A 16,978-nucleotide genomic window follows, 5' to 3' on the forward strand; every position below is an offset into this window, starting at 1 on the left:
AACTTGATTCTCCATATTTATTTAAATAATGTGATTTTTTTTTTTTTTTTTTTTAATTTGACGCATGTACATTTCTTTTCTTTTTCTTTGATCCATATTAACGAGAAAGGCTATGAACAATATTTAATAAAAATAAGTGAAAAAATATTATTTGAAATGTTTTGACATGTTAGCGCTGCTAATGTTGCTTTTTAAAAATCTTATTATCAAGTGTAAAGCACACAAACATCCATTTTTACTTTTATTCAATAGAGATGAATCATACATACATATAGACACTAGCACAACCATATTAGAAATGTGGTTGATATACACTGAAAACATCATTTTCCATCATTTATATGCCAATCAACTTTTATAAATGTGACATAATTTAATACTATTCACATATAATTTAAATTCAATAATAATTCACATATCATTAAATTCAATAATAATTCACATATCATCTCTATTTAAAATTTGATATACATTCACATAAACATCGTTATCTTATAATATTTTAGCCCTAAAAGTTCATATAAAAACCAATATTAGATACAATATGAATGTAGCTCTCTAAAATGAATTGGGAATATTTCATCACGGCAAATGGAACTTAAGTGAAAACAGAGTTTTTGGACCTCTCCCTCGTACGATATTGAAACCATGAATTTTCAATGAAAAATATATTGTACTACTGATATCTTACATGTAATTCTCGGTACTATTTAAATCATGAATCTCCATTGACTGATATCTTACATGTAATTCTCGGCACTATAAAATATATTATGTATCTTATAAATATAATAATGAGCTAATAGTTCTATGGGATATTGTATAAACATGTGAAGTTTTTTTTAATACAGGATTAAAATCAAAAGAATTTGAAATAATGGTTCCATACTGGTGATAAGATTCTCAATTTTATATGATTCTTGAACATAATAATTTCCATAAGGGATTTCTCAATTATTCATTGTTATAGATTCAATTAATAGGAACAAATTCATATTTAAAAAATTCCGTTGTTGCAAATACTAGGAGAGTGATTGAGCCTGAGCTAAGGGAAAATTTCCCATCGCAGTTGTCCCGCATACTAGTGGCACAGTAGGATCTAATCGCAGCGATAAACACGAGGGCAGCATGTACTCACGGTATCCAAAACGATTATGAGGATTAATTGGAACCATGGAATGAAATTGATGGATGGAATTGGAGATTGAAACAAATGAAACGGCAATGCACCCGTTTAGCATTATCGACAGGCAGGACACATGGCTTCATTCACGCTAGGATGGAAGTGCCAGTAAGGGAGGTGGCTTGGGCTTTGATAGTAATTGATCGATTGATTGATACTTAATGTCTTATGAGAGGGGTGCACGAAATGAAAACAATAAACACATGAGGGCGGCATGTACTCACGGTACCCAAAACGATTATGAGGATTAATTGAAACCATCGAATGAAATTGATGGATGGAGATTTAAACAAATGAAACGGTACGAAATGAATGAGACAAGAAGCGACACCTATTTTAATTTTTAATAAATTAAATAATGAACAAACCAACGAAACTGAAAAATTATTCACATACTTTCTATATTATTTTATATTATTTGTTGGATCGAAAAATATTCTGAGATTATGAAAACTGAGCCCCTCATAATTAGAACTTGGAAATTCCTCAAGATCAAGATTGTTGTTTTTCAGTGTTATGTAAGATTTGTATGATAATACATGTATCACTAATGATTTAAGGTGCTCACCCAGATAAGAAAACAAGTTGCTAACTAGACATTTGTCAAGGTCTCTTCTCCACGTCTATGTGCAAATAAACTGTTAATCATAGAATATGTTGAGATTTTTCTGTTAATTAATTTTGGGAAAAAATCTCATGTATGTGACAACAATAGGATTAGTTACTATATTAGCTCCAATATTTTTTGAGGAGTTAATGCATCCTATATTTGTTGTGAGGGAATTTATGATTCAGTTTTATGCTCCAGCTATATAGAAATGTAATCCCGTAGAAGATTGTGAGTGTGTATAGAAAGTATAGAGAAAATAGGGTGAGCTGAGAGTATGTGTGAGAATTAGAATTTGTTGTAATCTTCTGTTGAATAATAAGATTGCCGATGCCTCTGTTCTGGTGGACGTAGCCCAGATTGGTTGGGTGAACCACGTTAAATCTGTGTGTTATGGTTTTGTGTTTTTTAATGTGCTGTGTATGTTTGTTTAATTTTATTTCCGCTGCGCATTGTTTAGTCTAACAAGTGGTATCAGAGCGGCGCAACGGAAGTGTGGAGGGCCCATAACCTACAGGTCTCTGGTTGTGGAGCTGGTGCGTGTGACAGAGCTTCTAAAGGTGGAGTTTTGGCGATTGGCGCGGTTTCGACAGAGACAGTCGCGCCAATTTATAACAGTGATCGAGTTGGTGCGTTTTATTTTGGAACAGTCGCGCCAGTGGCGCAGATCCGAGCTTAATACTCGCGCCAGAGCGCCAGTATCCCGATTGGCGCGGAATCGACGGGTTTAAGTGCGCCAATATTTTGTCACTTACACCATTTTTGTTCCGGCGCGGATCGTCTGTTGTCAAAGAAGCGCCAACGCGCCAAGCGAGGATCGCTTTGGTAAAACTGCAATTTTTGTTATTTGTTTTCATTTGCAATCTGCAGTTTGTACAGCAGAGAGATTGTATGATAAGGTAAACGCAGCACATTAGAAGGCAAAGGCATTTTTTGTTAGATATTAACTTTATTCATTAAGTTGGAATTGGAGATTCAGTTTGTTACAACATGGAAAAAACTCAAAGTGCTCGCTTTGAGATCGAGAAGTTCAATGGCAAAAATAACTTCGAAATCTGGAAAGTAAAGATGCATGATCTGCTTGTGCAACAAGGCGTGGCGAAGGCGCTGTTGGGAAGATCCAAACAACCTTACCCAATGACAAATGATGAATGGAATGAATTGGATGGAAGAGCTCTGAGCGGTATTCGACTGTGTTTGGCCAATGATGTTTTGTTTAACATCGTGTCAGAGAAAACTGTTGTTGGTTTGTGGACAAAGCTTAAGAAGCTGTACATGACAAAATCCTTGACCGATAGGTTTCTTTTGAAGCGATAATTGTATAGTCTGCGCATGAAGGAAGGTACAACTACTGATCATTTGAATGTCTTTAATACTCTCATGGTGCAATTAGAAAGTATAGAAGTAAAATTTGAATCAGAAGATAAAGCTATAACTTTATCATGCTCGTTGCCTGAGTCATGGGATCATTTTGTTACTTCTATAAGTCTAAGTATATCAGAAACCCTTGAATTTGATGATGTTGTTGGAGCTTTGTTGTCCGAAGAGATAAGGAAGAGGTCAAATTCAGAAACCTCTACATCAGAAGCAATGATGGCTAGAGGTCGTTCTAGAGAAAGACGCTCCAGTAAGCACAGCGACTCGCGTTCAAAATCGAAAGGGAAGAAGAGTAAGGTAAAGTGCTGGTTTTGTGGAAAATCGGGACACTTGAAGAAGGACTGTTGGAAAAGACAACAAGCATCCAAAGAAGACTCTTCACCAGCAAAGCAAGAAGCAAACACGACAAATAGAAGTTCGACATCCAAGACAGGTATGAGTGATGAAGTGTTATCAATTGATTTGTCTAGTCATGATCAACATTGGCTGTTAGATTCTGGTGCATCAAATCACATGTGTATTCATAGGGAATGGTTTAAAACTTATAAACCAATCAATGATGGAGTAGTTTACATGGGAAACGATGTCACATGTAACATTGTGGGAATTGGAAGTATACAGCTTAAAATGTTTGATGGGACAAATAAAATTTTAACTGATGTAAGACATGTACCTGAACTAAGGAAAAACCTCATTTCATTAGGAGTATTGGACACAAATGGATATAAAACCTTTATTCAAGGTGGAGTAATGAAAATTTATAAAGGAATTTTACTAGTAATGAAAGCAAAGAAGGTTGGAAATCTTTTTGAGTTAGAAGAAAGAACAAAATCAGATCATGTTTCTATAGTGTCTGAAAATGACAGTAATTCTATTCGTTTATGGCATCAAAGGTTGGGCCATATGAGCGAAAGAGGTTTAAAGATTTTATCTGATCGTAAGTTACTTCCTAGTCTAAAGTCTGATAAGTTAGATTTTTGCAAACATTGTCTGTTTGGGAAACAAAGCAAGCAAAAGTTTCAAACTGGAAACATACTAGTAAAGTAATCCTTGATTATATCCATTCTGATATTTGGGGTCCGTCTCCTACAACCTCATATGGAGGTTTGTCATATTTTGTATCTTTTATTGATGATTTCTCTAGAAAAGTGTGGGTCTACATGTTAAAGAAGAAGTCTGATGTGTTCACAGTTTTCAAACAGTTTAGAGCATTAGTTGAAAACATCACTGGAAGAACTATTAAATGTTTAAGAACTGACAACGGTGGTGAGTTTACTTCAAAGGAATTTGATAATTATTGCAAGGAAGTTGGGATCGAAAGACATAAAACCACTGTATATACTCCTCAGCAAAATGGAGTTGTTGAACGCATGAACATGACTCTTTTAGAGAGAGCAAGAAGTATGCTAAGTAACGCCAATTTGTAGAAGGAATTGTGGACAGAAGCGGTTGCTACAGCTTGCTATTTGATAAATCGATCACCATCAACTGCAATTGGATGCAAAATTCCTTAAGGGGTATGGAAAGGTCATCCTTGTGATTATTCTAAACTGAAAATTTTTGGTTGTGATGCATATGCTCTAGTTCCAAAACAACAGCGTTCTAAATTAGATCCTAAATCAGAAAGATATATCTTTGTTGGATATGGTGATGGGAATAAGGGATACAGATTGTGGGATCCTATTGAAAAGTGTGCAACAAGAAATGCTTGTTGAGAGTGCAACAAGATGATGGAGCTTAGTGAAAAGAGTCGCCTTCACTAAGTGGGCCCGCAGGCTATTTTTGGCGCAAGTCTATTTTTAGACTATGTCTATTTTTAGACATATGGATCATGTCTATGGATTGCAGGTTGCTGTTTATGGATGATTGGTCAAGTTGGGAAAAATAGATGGACTTCTATTTTTGATGAAAGTGTGAGTGATCAAAGTCTATTTTTAGACTGGCTGTCAAAAATAGAAAAGTCAAATATTATTGTCTCATAATAATATTTGGACTATAAACTTGATCTTATTCTCTTGGAGCACTTCAGGATGAGCTACGGATGTGGTACATGCAGATCCTAGAGGGAAATACGTGGTTACCTATGGGATGACTAATATTTGCATGCAGGACTTCAGTTAGAACTCAAGTGAGTTGAGTTTAGTGGACTGGAGGTGCAGTTGATGGAGTTATGTTTAGTTTAGCTTTGTTAAACTAGTTGTATTTAGTCTAACTGATCAATAGACTAGAGATGAGTTGGGTGAATTAGTTATTAATTAATTCACAAGTTATTAACTCATAATACAACTATAGAATACATCAGTTAACTCAGTTGCATGTCAGTGCATGTTCAGTTCAGCAGGGACAGGTGGTAGAGAATCAGATTGCTATCAGTTGTGACTATAGTTGTGCACCAGATCTTGCACAATCAAGGGATTGAGTATGCCAATGAGTTTGCTCACGTATTTGCCCAGTATTGTAGCCTTTGCTCATGTCCAACAAAGTGTGAGTGATTATTTTGAGGTGAAATACGAGTTTGGGAAGTCATTCTCATCAGTTCTTGAGCAGGTATTGAGTTGGAGAGGCAGGCAAGCAGTGGAATAGATTTGGAGATCAGATCTGAGCTGTATTGTGTGTAACAGGTGGAGCTGGTACTAGATTGCTTGTGATAAGCATTGTACTTTGTAATGTTACATGATTCAATCAATATAATATACAGATAGTGTGGGGTTTTTAGCGAGATGCTTTCCCCGGGATACATACTGTGTTAATGAGTTTGATTGATGCTTCTATGTGTGCCTGTGAATGTTTCTGCTTCTGTAAATTGATGATCAACGTAGAGGAGATTATGTATTATACATGTTCCACTTATAATTGTATGATCAGGATAATCTCTGTGAATATGTGTTAAATTATTCAAAATTTCTACATGGTATTAGAGCTAGATAATTGTAGAAAAAGTTTCTACATGGTATCAGAGTTGCTTGATTTGTAGAAGAGATTTTTACAGGATATCAAGCGAGGATTGATCATCAGATCTACTATTCAGGAAGTGTTTACATTCTATTTCTTCAGGCAGAGTCTGTAATCGGGCCAGGTAGCCTCTGGATTCATCCTTCCTTTGGAAGGTGAGATATCCGGTGAATGCCCATACAGTCAATCTCTGTACGAGAAATATTGTGTTCTCACGAATTCTAGATCAGAAGCGGTTGAGTTTTGAGCTGGTGGAATTCGAATTTAATTCCAAAGCAAGAGATAAACTCAGAAACATTCAGTGTGAGAATGGAGACAGTATGCCTAGGTATCTCACAAAGTTCACCCAATGCCGGGATGAGCTGGGAAGTGTGGGGGTGACTGTCGGATGAGGATGGTGAGTCTAGCACTCCTTGACCTTCCTAAGAGTTGGCATAGCTACCAGGACTCGGTGAATGGAAGGGAGAAACTGCCAAATTGGGAACGACTATGGTCGGATTTGATGCAGGAGGAGATTAGACGGAGCACCAGAGACGGTTCTTCATCCATGCAGGATGAGGAGAACTGTGCCTTAGTGAGTAAGGCGAATAAGGGGAAGGAGAAGGTTTCTCTTTTCGAATCTTGTTCTTCCAGTGATGGGAAGAAAGTTGACAAGTCGAAGGTGCGATGCTTTCGTTGTCATGAGATTGGTTCATGGGTCAGGAACCTCTATGCTCTTGAGGTTCAAGATGCATGCAAAGCCTTGAGCAGCGAGGCAACTGATGGAGACTTGGTGGTTGAGAGGGAGCGTATATTACCTCTCAACATGCAGAGCCAGAAGAAGTCTCAGACAATTGTGGAGGAGCCACGATTGGTGCATCAGCTTCAGGAGGTTGTGGAGGAGCCACAACAAGGGAAGCTGAGAGGAGATAGAGTAGAGACATCTACTCATCCAGAGACCTCCAGTAGGGGGAAACTTCGAGCCAGATGGGCTGAAGGATCGCATGCGGGCATACCTCCAGGTAGGAGGTGGGGTGATGTGGATTGATCGTCCCAAGGAGGAGGGGCAAGATCCTTGAGGTACCCAACTTCTTGGATGAGACCTTGCTACAGGAGCCCCAAATGTGTAGTAGCAGGAACTAACTGATTGGGTAGAGACAGATGCGGATGGAGCGGCAGAGAGAGCGACAGTGCAGGGAATCCCAGGACAGCGCATAGCTAGCAGGCTGTAGCAATGCGAGAGGCACAAGTGTTTTGCACAGTGCTAGGTGGCACAAAGAGGTGTGCAATGGTGCGAGATGCATGGAGATGTTGCAGTAGCGCAGATGTCAGAGAGGGAGCACTTGTCAGCAGCAGGTAGAGCTTCAGCATCAGAGGATGTTTCTATCCCAACAGGGAGGTCAGTTGGGAGGTGCAGTGCGGATGCAATGCTTGGAGATAGAACCAGCAGCAGCACGGATGCAGTCAGAGATCAAAGTGACAGAGGCTAGAGCAGTCAGATACTGAAGAGCACAGAGATGCAGAGTTTCAGTCAACAGAGGCAATAGCAGTCAGAGACTTTGATGACAGAGCAAGTGGACCAGCCAGATGTGTTGCATGGAGAACATTCCAGAGTTACAGGATCGGGTTTGAGAGGAAGCCTTTCTTGTTGAGAGGGAGTGTTGAAAAGTGTGCAACAAGAAATGCTTGTTGAGAGTGCAACAAGATGATGGAGCTTAGTGAAAAGAGTCGCCTTCACTAAGTGGGCCCGCAGGCTATTTTTGGCGCAAGTCTATTTTTAGACTATGTCTATTTTTAGACATATGGATCATGTCTATGGATTGCAGGTTGCTGTTTATGGATGATTGGTCAAGTTGGGAAAAATAGATGGACTTCTATTTTTGATGAAAGTGTGAGTGATCAAAGTCTATTTTTAGACTGGCTGTCAAAAATAGAAAAGTCAAATATTATTGTCTCATAATAATATTTGGACTATAAACTTGATCTTATTCTCTTGGAGCACTTCAGGATGAGCTACGGATGTGGTACATGCAGATCCTAGAGGGAAATACGTGGTTACCTATGGGATGACTAATATTTGAATGCACGACTTCAGTTAGAACTCAAGTGAGTTGAGTTTAGTGGACTGGAGGTGCAGTTGATGGAGTTGTGTTTAGTTTAGCTTTGTTAAACTAGTTGTATTTAGTCTAACTGATCAATAGACTAGAGATGAGTTGGGTGAATTAGTTATTAATCAATTCACAAGTTATTAACTCATAATACAACTATAGAATACATCAGTTAACTCAGTTGCATGTCAGTGCATGTTCAGTTCAGCAGGGACAGGTGGTAGAGAATCAGATTGCTATCAGTTGTGACTATAGTTGTGCACCAGATCTTGCACAATCAAGGGATTGAGTATGCCAATGAGTTTGCTCACGTATTTGCCCAATATTGTAGCCTTTGCTCACGTCCAACAAAGTGTGAGTGATTATTTTGAGGTGAAATACGAGTTTGGGAAGTCATTCTCATCAGTTCTTGAGCAGGTATTGAGCTGGAGAGGCAGGCAAGCAGTGGAATAGATTTGGAGATCAGATCTGAGCTGTATTGTGTGTAACAGGTGGAGCTGGTACTGGATTGCTTGTGATAAGCATTGTACTTTGTAATGTTACATGATTCAATCAATATAATATACAGATAGTGTGGGGTTTTTTAGCGAGATGCTTTCCCCGGGATACATACTGTGTTAATGTGTTTGATTGATGCTTCTATGTGTGCCTGTGAATGTTTCTGCTTCTGTAAATTGATGATCAACGTAGAGGAGATTATGTATTATACATGTTCCACTTATAATTATATGATCAGGATAATCTCTATGAATATGTGTTAAATTATTCAAAATTTCTACAGATCCTACTACTCACAAGATCATCATTAACAGAGATGTTAAATTTAATGAATCCTCACTTGAAAGTTCATATGTAGATGATAAAGTGAAACAGGATAATGTATCTAAGCTTCAACACATTCAGTTTGAAACCAGTCCAAATATTGATGATGATCAAGATGAACATGGTTCAGATGTAAGTCATGAACAAGTTTCAGATGCAGGTCATGAACAAGTTTCAGATGTAGATCATGAACATGATTCAGATGTTGATCATGAAGAAGTTCCTACAGATAATAATCAGCAAATTGTGGAAGTACCAGAAACATCTTTAAGGAGGTCCACAAGAATTAAACATCCTCCTAGAAGGTATGATGATTATGTTACTTCAGTTGCTTTAACCGCTAACGATGATGAACCTTTGTGTTATCAGGAAGCTGTAGAAGGTTCTAAAAGTGAGCAGTGGAAAGAAGCTATGAAGGACGAGATGATGGCATTACACAAGAATGACACATGGGATATGGCAGAACTTCCTAAAGACAAAAAAACTATGGGATGTAAATGGGTGTACAAATTGAAAAGGGGTGTTGATGGTACAAAGGACAGGTACAAAGCAAGGCTGGTCGCGAAAGGTCTTTCTCAGAAAGCAGGCATTGATTTTCATGAAATATTTTCACCAGTTGTAAAAATTGATTCAATTCGAATTGTATTAGCATTAGTTGCCTTACTTGATTTAGAATTACAGCAACTAGATGTTAAAACTACATTTTTACATGGAGATTTAGATGAGGAAATTTACATGGAACAACCGGAAGGGTTTGTTCAAGATCGCAACAAGAAATTTGTCTGCAGGCTCAAGAAATCATTGTATGGTCTAAAGCAGTCGCCTCGACAATGGTACAAGAAGTTTGATTCTTTCATGTTGAGTCAAAATTATATAAGAAGTGAATATGATCATTGTGTTTACTTTAAGAAATTAAGTAATGGCATGTTCATTATCTTAGTGTTATATGTTGACGATATGCTTTTAGCAAGCAAAAGCATAACAGAGATCAACAGGTTAAAGGCTCAGATGGCTAGGACATTTGATATGAAAGATCTAGGAGCAGCAAGACAAATTTTGGGCATGGAAATTTTCAGAGACAAGAGCAATGGTAAGCTGTGGCTATCACAATAGAAGTATATTGAGAAAATACTCTTGAGGTTTGGTATGAACAATGTGAAGCCTGTTTCAGTCCCTTTAGCTTCCCATTTTAAGCTTTCTTCAAGTTTATGTCCTAGTACAAATAAAGAAAAGGAATATATCTCTCGAATTCCATATGCCAATATAGTAGGTTGTTTAATGTATGCGATGGTTTGTACTCGACCAGATATTTCACATGCAGTTGGGGTTGTCAGCAGATATATGGCAAATCCAGGAAAAGAACATTGGTCAGCAGTGAAATGGGTGCTCCGGTATTTGAGAGGCACAAGTGATTATTGTATCACTTATAACAGAAGTAGTGAATTTGTTTGCGAATATGTTGATTCCGATTTTGTAGGTGATTTAGATAAGAGAAGGTCAACTTCAGGGTATGTATTTACTCTTGCAGGTGGAGCTATTAGCTGGATGTCAAAGCTATAGAATATTATTGCTTTATCCACTACTAAAGCAGAATACATAGTTGCTTCGCATGCTTGCAAAGAAGCGGTTTGGTTGAAAGGTTTGATTGGTGAGTTTGGTAGGTTGCAGGACAACATCAAGTTATTTTGTGATAGTCAAAGTGCAATTCATTTGGCTAAGAATCCGGCCTATCATAGTAAATCAAAGCATATATCTATTAAGTACCATTTTGTAAGACAGGTTATCACTGAAAGGGGTGTTTCTCTTGAAAAGGTGCATACGAAGGAAAACTGTGCAGACATGTTCATGAAACCAGTTTTGTTAGAGAAGCTACGTTGGTGTCTAGCTTCTCTTGGCTTGCAGAAAAGATAAAATAATAAATGAACAGGGTATCAGGCTAATTGTTGTCAAGGTGGAGATTGTTGAGATTTTTCTGTTAATTAATTTTGGGACAAAAATCTCATGTATGTGACTACAATAGGATTGGTTGCTATATTAGCTCCAGTATTTTTTGAGGAGTTAATGCATCCTATATTTGTTGTGAGAGAATTTATGATTCAGTTTTATGCTCCAGCTATATAGAAATGTAATCCCGTAGAGGATTGTGAGTGTGTATAGAAAGTATAGAGAAAATAGGGTGAGCTGAGAGTATGTGTGAGAATTAGATTTTGTTGTAATCTCCTATTGAATAATAAGATTGTCGATGCCTCTGTTCTGGTGGACGTAGCCCAGATTGGTTGGGTGAACCACGTTAAATCTGTGTGTTATGGTTTTGTGTTTTTTAATCTGCTGTGTATGTTTGTTTAATTTTATTTCCGTTGCGCATTGTTTAGTCTAACAGAATACAATCTTCCATTCATAACATGTAAACAATGGGCACTTGGCGTAGTGCATTCAATAGACACTTGGCATGGCTGTAAAAGTAAGGCCAATAAGTATTGCAACACTGAAAGGAGCTTCTTAACAAGTTTTTAACACTATATACAATGCATTTGACAAGTGTTGATAAGCCTTCACTCACTAGAGGATATTGATGGTGTTTCACCACCCATGAGCATGATATTTTTTTAAATATTATTTGATGTTGATGTAAGTTTATTTGTGTTTAACTTTTAATTTTTTATTGTGTGAATCACGTGGTGCGATATAAGTTTTATGAATGTTAAATAATTATATTTGACATTTTGAATTTTTTTTTTGGCAAAAAGTGTTGTGCAAGTATGGATGAGGAAATAATGTATAAAATAGGTCACAACTACTTAATTTTTAAAGGTGAAGTCTAAGTATTCTATATATATATATATATATATATATATATATATAATTATTTTTTTCTCGCTAGAATTAGACAATACAATTATTGGTGAGATTGTTATTTTTCATTAATTGAAATGCAATTTTGAATGTATAAACATATTCATATCATTAAAAAAACCCTAGGGCACTTAGTTTGTATAGATTTAACAACTCAAAACTGTCGTTCCAATAATTTTTGGCTAGATTTTGGGCAAACCTCATCAAGCCTGAGAATGGGCAAAAACATAGAATGTTTAAACAACACTACTTTTAAAAATTCATTCAAGTGGGATCCTAGTATCCAATCAATAAATTCTTTATCATGTGTGTAGGTTTTAACCCTGTACAGAAATCACCTGCATAGGAATTCTAAAAACAAAAAATAAACAATGGCGAGAACATAAAACATAAAATAGATATACATAGAGATTTCCCCCTGGATCTCAAAACCAACACTACTAGATTGATTTTTCATTATGTTCCTTTCAATGTTACAACACTTATATATATACATGATGAAGCATTCATAAACCCCAATCCATTAACCCTGAATTAGAACATAAATGTAGTTCCCTTGACCAGATCTACAAAATATCATGGGCAGAAAGCCATCATTCCCAAAACCATGTGTAAAACCCATGCACAAAACCATAAGTAGGTATGCTCACCCAATGTAGGGTCCAAAAAAAAATTCTTGGGGTGTTGCCTTTGACCCCGTACAAGGACTACCGCGCATGCGACTAGTCGTAAAAAGAATATAACACACCCAACAATGTGGGCATGGATGAAATTAATTTCATTTATTATGATTTGATTTTAATCAAAATTAAGATGACAAATTCAATTAATTTGATCAGGTGATTTAATTTGATTTGTTATGATTTTATTTTGATCTAAATTTCCATAACAACTTCATTTGATTTTATCCAATCAATATCCACATGAAAATGACAACACCCCTACTATTAAAGAGGATGTATGAATTGATATATGGATGACTCGAAGATTTTTTATGTGTTAAGAGTGGAGCTTGGTTGAAATTTATGGCCTACCGACATGATAGTCCTAGCCCTTAACAATTTTATTAAAATTTAAATAAGGTGTTTTCTTAAAATTTATACACCATTGTGTAGGCATTCCAATGAAAAATAAATCGAGCAATTGAATATGAAAACCATGAGGTAAGTTTCAAAAGGTTTGAATATGTGTTGATAATGAAGCTCAAATCAAATCACACTCTTGCATGTTAATAATTGTTCACATTCCAAATCTAGATACCATTTTGAATTTTAGATACATGTCAGTGTCGACGTGTATGTATATATATATATATATATTCCTTAAGGTAATTTGAATTATTTGGTACCCGGATGCGGGTGACATTCAATGCAATTTATGAAGAACAAGATGGATGGCGGCGAGAGGACGGGCCACTTGGACGATGGCACTTCACCCCACACCAGCCTGAGTCGAATTCATGACAGACCGCAGGCAGCATTTAATGAATGCTTGGGTCGAGAAATGGCTATATTTTTCCCAAACATGGACTCCCCTCGTCTCATTGTGTCTCCTTCTCCCCTGCTCCACTGCAACTGCCCGCCCCAAGCTACTGAACCCAGCTCCCGCACAGTTACTGGGCGTCGCTGCTGGTTAGCGAGCTGTGTTGATTTCGGTAATGGGCATCACCATTCCCATTCCAGGTTCTGCCAGTTAACCATCGCCCAGCCGATCCTTGTTCCCCTTCTCAATCCCTCCGCCATCGCTCCCACTGAACACTTGGCCAGGCATTCCGTCATGGTTTGTCATCGCATGAGAAGCCGAAGAGGAGGGACTCGGGGAGGTAGTGCCCGCCCTCAGACGGAGCCGAATCCTGAGCCCGCTGCCTCCTCTCCTTCCCCTGAACTCTATCACCCCCACAACTATGTTTTGGGAAGGCATCCCAATACTCGCAGTGGTTGGGGTCGTGCTCTATCTCTAGGTGAAGGTCGCAGAGATTTCGCGGTTCACACTGCCAATTTCCCTTTGCCCCCTCACCCCACTCCCCACTCGACCCAATTCAGATTTCGTAGCAACCTGAACAGACCAGTGATTACTGCTACAATCACCATCCTTTTCACTGAAGATAATGAGCTGCCAGCTACCCAGGCGGAAAATTCTGAATTGCGGCAAGAGGAGGCTCACAGACGCAGAAATGGCCGTGACATTGGAAAGAATCTGCTGGACGAGGAAAAAGCTGCTCTGCATGGCCAAACCATGGGTGGCGGTCAGCATGCTGAGGGTGGTAGTTTTGGCGCCACACGCTCCCCAGGTGGAACATGGATTGAAGGGTTAGCTCCGCAGGCGACGACTAACAGCCATGGTGGCGTCCAACTTGCGGGTGGGCCACATGGCGGAGCGTCATCATCAGAGGAGGATGACTGGACGAAGTATGTGTGTCCGGTTGTAGAGGATCCCATCCCAGACGAGTTCAAATGATATTGCGTGGCTGCCAGGTGTCGCAAGCTGAGATCTCCTGTACTGACTGGTCTTTTCTGATATGTTTGCTCTACTGGAATTTGTCTATCTGGATCTATTTTTGTCCTGGGCTGTCTGGATCTATTTTTGTCCTAGTGAAACTTCTCTGGTTTTTGTTTTTTCTGGTCTTAAAGACTAATATCCCATCTGGGTATTTTTGTCTCTGCGGACTGGTTTCCCCAATGTTGGGGCAGTCAAGATATTCTCTGATACACTATGTTAAGCACTGCTGAGGCCTGAGCCTCATTGTACATTTTTGTTACATATTAATAGATTAACTTAACTTAGAAAAAAAAAATGAATTATTTGGTACCCAAGTTTCTTGGATTATGGATATTTGTTGGTCAAGTTTCTTGGTTATCTTCTTCATCCCAAGAACTATAAGTTCATGTTAATAGTAGGAAATCATGAGTAAACACTTGGAAGGAGACTTAGGAGACCTAAATTGCAGAAAAAAAAAAATGAAAATCCTTATATATCTCATAATTATTTTGCAACTAATTCATGTGTTGATTAATGCATTGATTAAGTTGTTGCCTTTCTACAACAAAAGGTTTGGTCAAGTAATTGTTGGACAATAACATTCACGTCTTACAATCATTTTCTCTATCCAAAAGTCCAAGTCATTATTTCATAATAACATTTTAGATTACAAAGTTTTGGATGGAAAAATCGTCACTTTAATATTTGAGATTTGATTTCTCAAAAATACATAAATTATTTTAAACAATTATTGAAAATTTCTTGCTTTTGTTTTGATTAATTACCATCTCCTTTGTAATTGTCCACAACCCTAGTAGTAATACAAATCCAAGATAGTTTATTAATCATTATTTTTTAGATCCATTAAAATGTTCAAAGCACATTAAATTATTTACATGCAAAACTAGTTGATAGCAAATAAACACAACAAAAACATAACTATGTAAATGAAATAACATAACCTTTTTGTCAACAAATACCCTATCTATTTTGAAATTATTTGTCATTCATTCATGGCAAGGAGATAGCCACTGTTGTGACACTTATTTCATTTTGGTTATATTTTGTTTGGATAAATTTTAACTTTTGGATGGTGTGATACCTCAATATTGATCCCTAGATTAACAAGGCGAGCTGCGAGCTGCGAAGCAAGCAAGTCCCCGCCCATGTCAAATAGGTTGTATTGTGATTTTGGATAATAATTCCAATTCTAAGTAATCAACTCATTCAGAACACCTAAGCGAAACGGTATAGGATTAAATTACACTAAGGCAGAAAGGCTGATAAATTGAGGAGCAGAAATGCACAAATATCACCGCTGTATCATAGGGAAAAACAGAAGCAACAATGGCGGGCTATGTAGTCTGCTTAATGGAGTAAATGTCGCTTGATAGGTAATTTTAGGGCTTTATGTAATGACAATCCTTTCAGCCCTCAGGAAAAGATGACACAAACTTCATGATCCCATTAAATGAGTACAGTCAGTAATGAATGTATTATAAAGAGACGCTGCAGCCAATTGTACAAGTATACAAGCATCATCAAGGACTATGCTGAGACATTTTTCTGTTGTTGTTTTCTGGCAACAACAGAGTATACCTTACTTGAATCTGCCTTACGGTCCTTCCAATCGTTGAGAAAACATAAGTCCAAGTTTTTGTGTTGTACCCGCTTGCTCAGGTGAAATTACACTTACTACAATTTTAGTCTTGAGCTCTTTAGACGGATGTAACCTTAACTCAGATGCACTTACAGGGTCCTTTTTTATGCTGGATAAATGAATGTGGGTCTTTCCATCATTTAAGAGAGGAGGTTTGGCGTCTGTAAAAAACGTAGTGAATGTAATTGTTTCAGTACTCAGGATGGTGAGGAGGATCAAATAGAAATAACAATCCAACACTAGTTAAGTTAAATTGAACACATGCTGAGATGTAAAATTGAATTAAATATAAATCACCACGTGCCACCCTGTGGGACCACAATTTTTGCGACTTGTGTATGTGGGCCCAAACCTTACCACATTTTCTCTTGTCATAACCCAACTTGCATGTCAGAAAACACAAAGAACTACTACTAGACCCTTTGCCTAGGCCACACTGCGATTTCTCTGCAGCCAAATGGATTTTCAAAAGTAAGGACAGGTTGTTCAATGACTCGGTCCATGAGTGAAGGAATGGCATGACGATGACGAAATTCTAAGTCTAATTACTACTTGTCTTGTGCCTCGCACACACACTTCATTTTCTTTTTCTATTTCGTTGTCTTGGTTGTTTACTTTGAAGAGTGAAGCCCTCATTCACTCTGTTTCATTTCTGCCATGGAGAGTGAAGAGTGAAGCCCTTGTTCACTTTGTTTCTTTGTCGCGATGGAAGAAGATGCAGGCGCATCCAATGCGGCCTTCCATTGTCTGTCATTCGCTTTGTTTCTTGTCGCGATGGAAGAAGCTTATTTAGGCGCACTGAACTGATCTTCAATGTTTGGTTATACACATGAATTGCAAGAGTTTTTAATTGTTGACGAGGAGCTCATTAGATTCTTAACAATTTCGCCACTCAGGTAAGCATTTGAACTTCTTTCTAACAATCTATGGAATTTTATTTCTTTCCCCTGGTTCATTAG

The sequence above is a fragment of the Pinus tabuliformis genome, chromosome 3_2 (genome assembly GCF_031772625.1).
Source record: "Pinus tabuliformis cultivar Carrire ecotype Pingquan chromosome 3_2, CPIR1, whole genome shotgun sequence".
NCBI classification, from domain to species: Eukaryota; Viridiplantae; Streptophyta; class Pinopsida; order Pinales; family Pinaceae; genus Pinus; species Pinus tabuliformis.